Source organism: Salvia splendens, chromosome 5, assembly GCF_004379255.2.
Source record: "Salvia splendens isolate huo1 chromosome 5, SspV2, whole genome shotgun sequence".
In the NCBI taxonomy this organism is placed as follows: domain Eukaryota; kingdom Viridiplantae; phylum Streptophyta; class Magnoliopsida; order Lamiales; family Lamiaceae; genus Salvia; species Salvia splendens.
Window position 1 is genome coordinate 23816520 of NC_056036.1, and position 6000 is coordinate 23822519.

The following is a 6000-nucleotide window of genomic DNA, read 5'->3' on the forward strand; positions in this document are numbered from 1 at the left end:
TTTCTTAGGCACGGACGGGAGCAAAACGTCTCCCATGTCTCCCGACGAACGGGAGACATCCCTTGAGACCAATGGGACACGCCCAACGACCCTATGTCCCTATCAATGAGAACGACGGGAGACGTCCCATAGGACTTCCCTGTCATTGGCCATTCATGAGGTCTCTCCCCCACATTGGAGTCAGTCGTGTTGATCCCAACGGCATCAACTCTAGTGTTGGACCCGACGGTCCCAACACTCAATCCATTAGAGGATTCTATGGAGCCACTAAACGTGGAACCACTAGTTCTCGTGTTGGCCCCGAAGGACTCAACACTTGAACCGTTAGAGGATCTAAGGGAACCACTAATAGTGGAACCGTCGGTTTGCATGTTGGCCCCGAAGGCCCCAACACTCGTGTTGATCCCAAAGGACTCAACACACGATCCATTGGAGGATCTCGCGGAACCACAAAAAGTGGATACGTCTTTCTTCGTGTTGGTCCCGAAGGCCCCAACACCCGTGTTGATCTCGAAAGGTCCAACACTCGATCCTATCAAGGATCACATGGAACCACTTAATGTGGAACCATCGGTGCCACCAAAGGTGGATGCACCAGTCGACCCAAATGGGTTAGTAAGCACTCAAGTAAGCACCAGTCGAAAGTTTTAGATTCAATTTAAAGTCCAATCTCCTTCTTCAACGACAAGTATATCTCGCCTTGCGATTGTTGTTGAAAAAGGATTGTTTAAACTGCGATACAAAGATACACTAACCGGGCAATACAACCCAATGAAGAATGGAGAAATTAAACGGAATAAACTGAATTTAAATTACAAAGAAGAATTCGAAACAATAAACCGTAAAGATGTAAGCCGAGTCGAGGAGTCCTCTTTCTGCAAGACGAGATACGCCCCGGTAGTGCTCTCGGTTTGGCGTGTTGTCCCCAAAGAAAAAACGGCTTCGTCTTGTTCATTGCAGCACCGCAGACGGAACAAGCTCCGACAAACTAGATGATGGCGAGGGCAGAGCTTCGACGGGAAGACCATGCAGAGAGGTAGAGAGCTATGCAAATGTGTTGTGTGTCTAATTGTTTGCAATGCATGAAGTGACTGCCTATTTATAGGCCAAGTCCAGCCGCAGGAGCATTGATAGAGTCAACAACCATCATGTGTGTCATGATGGCTTGACCGTAACCGCCGGGGGTTACTAACTGGTGCACTGGCCAGTGGGAGCTGAAGAGACACGATGCACCTGGACATGCTACACGACGGGATACACCATGGACCGTCGGGGTCCATCGGCGACCTTTTGTCTCCCGTTATGCGTCGGGGTCCAGCGGGGACCTTTTGTCTCCCGTTGTGCGTCGGGGTCCAGCGAAAACCTTTTGTCTCCCGTTGTGCGTCGGGGTCCAGCGGGACCATGACGTGGACTAGGACCCATCGGGGATAGCGTGGAGTTTGGGTTGGTCTAAAAAGAACAAGCGGGGCACGAACCACGCTCAACGACTAGCTCCAAAGAACAGCCCAAAGAACAATTGCCAAGATCCAAGGCACAAGGCAAAAGGCACAAGGCACAATTGCCAAGATCCAAGGCACAAGGCACCAGGCACGGGGCACGGGTCACAGGTTACGGGACACGGGTCACGGCTCGCTGGTCGGGGGCGGACGGCGGCGTGCGCGTGTGGGCTCTGTCACCCGTCTTATTCCACGATAATTATCACACATGATAATTCATCTGATTAAATACTTCATCAAAGAAGTCTATCATCCCCGATGTGGGATAATTAACACTTAGTTAATTAATCCCTTATGCCATGTTTGGTTGCTAGGATTCTGTTTGGGAAAGTAATTTGATTCCTTAAATTTTAAAATCTTGTGTTTGTTTCCGTTTTTAATCAAACTGTGAAAGTAATCAAAATCATGAAACAAGGAAAGTTAGTACAACTTTCCAGGATTCTGAATCCTAACTTTTCTTAGGTATTCTTTTCCCAGTTTTAGGATTCTTACATATTTAATGCAATATAGTAAAATTTATTATTATTATTATTGTTATTATTTATTACAATGTTTTAAAAATAATTTAAAAGTATAAACCATACTTAATTTCAGGATAATAAATAACTATAATTCAAATTATCATAATTATTACTATATTATTAATATTTATTTTTATTTTTGTTATCATAATAATAATTATAATTTATTAAATTATTAAATATAATTACAATAATATAATAATATAATAATTATTAATTTATAAATTAGTAATTAACAATAAAATTGTAGTGAAATTTTAAATTATAAAATTTATTCAATTAAAAATTAAGTAAATATAATGATAATAATAATAATAATAATAATAATAATAATAATCTTATTTATTATTATATTATTATATATTATGACGTATAATGCATATTTAAGCTATCCATCGTAATAATAAATAAAATATTATAATTATTATCATTTGTAATTAATAATTTATTAAATAATATGTATTATTATTTTTTATAAATAAAAAATGATAAGTATATTTTTAGTTTAGTGTTTAAAACAAATATATACTTTCAAATCTTGAAATTTTCCAAACACGAGAAAGTAAAGTTATTAGAAATCATATTCCCGGGATTCATTTTCCCAGGAATCATTTTCCTTGTCAACCTTACTTTCCCGCCAACCAAACATGGCCTTAGTCTTTTCACATAGCTCATTTCTAGCTTTATTGTGACCAACTTTAATATATTATTTCTCACTCACCGGGAATCGGATTTGAGAAAATGAATACACTACGGTCATCTACTCAGAACGTAGATCGACGTTATTGCATTTAATTTCACAAAAATTAAATGTCTTGTAACATTTATTATTAGTCAAAAATTATTTGACCAAGCACGATTCCAACACTCTCTTTGTAGCAAGCAGCAGGAGACAATTGCTTGAGCTAGACTGTAGTCTAATAGATGATTGAGGGAGGCTGTTAAAATTGAAAAATTAGATAGGCATTTTCTTACTTTTATCAGCCTATATAAATGCTTTTATTGTATTTTGCAATTACCACTTGTTAAAAATGTAGTCTATAATGGAAAAACTCTCCCTTTTCATTCTCTATTTTCCTCAAGCTTCATCTGCAATTTCTCCTTCATTCTCCTTCAATGGAGATTTATCCATCATCTCCGTCTCCATTTTTCACAAAAGGATAGACATAATGGGAATCTTTTGTTTGAGAGGTAAGCAGCTCATTGTGCATGTGTGTGCATTGATGCTTGCAATTTTATAAACCGATGCTCTACAGTACTTGGTCATTTCATATCCATAGATGGATTCAGTGGTTCACAGGTTTTTCTGGCATAAAGCATATTGTTCTTTATTTCCTTACACTCACTCTTTTTCGATATTTTATTTTCTTAGCATATTGTACCTCCCATATATATTGCAGTCTCTATGCTAATACAGAGTTGTATGATGCTTAAAATCCATTTGATATGTCATACACAGTGACTTAGTCTCCAGTGAGAGTCAACTTTATAGCATGAAAATCGGTGTTTAATGTCATTGATTTTAACAATATCCATACTGATGCTATGCTTGCTGTGGTTCTTTGTGAATGCAGTGTAGGTAGGCTGGTTCATATTGATTTTGGAAACTTCTCCTGGTAATGTGTTAATAGTGTATGTTGGTCTCTCCATCCAAGAATTATATGGTTGATGAACATGGTTCCTTGGTGTGTAAAGGGTTACCTTGCTGCACGACGCTACATGGATGGGATCATAAGTAGAGTGGCCATAAAAGCATCCACAACCGTGCTCTTGCCAGCGAGCACGGTTGTGGGCCCGGCGCCACTATTCCTATCTGCTCTCTGGCAAGAGCACAACACCCACAACTGTGCTCTTCCGCACGGACGAGCACAATTCAATTTAAAATTCATTAAACAAAAACATTTTCATAATATTAAAATTCATTAAAAAACCACAATAAATATTACAAATTACAAATAAAATAAAAAAGACATAATTAATATCCTAAAAATTAAAAATTACATAATTAAACTCCTAAAAATTAAATATTACATAATTAAAAGCTAAAAATACCCCCGTGGACGACTACTCATCCGGCGGCACTACCCCCAATTGTCTTTGGAGGCCCAATATCATGGCCTCGTGTGATCGAAGTTGCGAGGGGGTCATAGTGGACCTATCGGCCATATTGAGTTGGGCCAAAAGCTGCCACAACGAGTTGGTGGGGGGTGGAGGTGGCTCATATGGAACGGGAGTGGGAACTGGAGCATCGACGGTTGCAGCCGCGGCTCGGCGGCGGTTAGCCGCCGCCTTCTTCCTTCCTTGCGGTCGGCGTTGGGAACCACTCGGGCCGGCGTCGGGGCCACTCAAGTTAGCTCCGGCGAGTTGGCTAGCCACTTCTTCGGAGCCGACGTCGGATAGGGATACCGACCTTGACCGTTTGGAGGAGCCGCTAGAGGAGGATATTACGCCTCCCATATACTTCGGGTGCGTCCGCGTCTCTTGCAAAACCTTAAGATACTTGAACGGCTTGTAGTTCATGGATTGGTAGGTGCTCATCGCGGCAGTGATTAAGTCGACCTCGTTACGGCCGCTCCCCGCATTCCGCTCTTCCTGGAGGAAATAGCCATTGAACTTGTCAATTTCATCGTTGGCTCGGAAGATAGCGTTGCGCACCATACTCTCGTTGCGCTCGACTGTTCCCGGCGGCCGGTTTTCATTGTACTGGCGAGCGATGCGCCACCAAAAGTGATCGTCGGATTGGTTCGTGCCAACCACCGGATCTTCGGAGATTTCCAAGTACGCCTTGAACAATTTATCTATCTCCATCGGAGTGTACGGTGTGCGGACACCGCGAGTAGGAGGAGTCGTAGTTTGGGAGGGGGCGGCCGGCCTAGGCTCCGGTGTGCACCCGTATCGCCTTTCGGGGGCACCTTGGTCGTCGATTGGGTATGGCCGGTAGCCACCCCGAAACGCCCGAACTTTGGGTTTGAGGAGGGCCGAGTATTCCGTTTCCGGACTAGGAAACGGTGGTGAACCGAACCATTCGGGGTTCCAACTGGAGCCAGGGGGTTATCGCCGTAGCCGGACATTGTTATGGTGTAGGAGTGGAAGAAGATTGAGAGTGGATATGAGAGAATAAAGATGAGAATGGATACGGGAGAATGAAGATGAGAATTGTGTAGTTTGGTGTGAATTTTTTTGGTGTGAAAGTGAGGGTACTTATAGATGAAAATGTGTATTTTTTGAGGAAAAAAAATAAATTAAAAAGTGGTAAAAAACGGTAATAAACGGATATATTTTTTTTTGGAAGTGAAATTTTCTTTTTATTTTTTATCGGTTTTTTTAATTAAAATCCGATTTTTAATAAAAAAAATTCAAAGGCAACGGCTATGTCGTTGCCCAATCGGGTGCCGCCACGTCGCCTGCTCGCTGGCACCGACGTGCTCTTCACAGCGAGCAGCGCCGTGCCAGCGGCACGAGCGCAGCGGCGGTGGAGCTTGTCCGTGCCAGCGGCACGAACGGACGAACGCCATCCGTCCACCGCTGCGCATGCTCTGATGCTTGACAGCGGGTTGCCTTGCGATCCTATTGGAAATCTTCGAAAGAGATTCCATCCAGAAATGACGCAGCCTATTTTATGATCCGCATATGCCTATAATAAGTGGACGACAACTGGGTACGCTTTCATTCAGTATATCCAGCAAGGCATTCAGAATTGAGGAAGTTGTATAATCTTCATCTCTCGTGATTCTTTAATTCTAGTTGGGAAATGAGGAGAAAAACCACCAAATATTAGGTGTTAATTTCTTTGGCTGCCTTACCTTTTTCATTTTCTAATTTTTTGTATGATTTTTAGATACAACTGAGAAATAGAGTCCTATATGTGGTGGGATCCCTCAACTTGTAAAAATATAGGGTGTAGCTCGATTGTTCTTGATCAGACATGGAAATTTCATCTAATTTATTTCACCGTAATACAAGTTTGGAGTGCGATCTATTTG

At 41.8% G+C, this 6000-nt stretch overlaps 1 pseudogene; it reads left to right on the top strand.

Moving 5' to 3' along the window:
* Window positions 1-5718, top strand: part of LOC121803987 — a 39114-nt pseudogene extending 33396 nt beyond the window's left edge.
* Window positions 5719-6000: the final 282 nt, after the last annotated feature.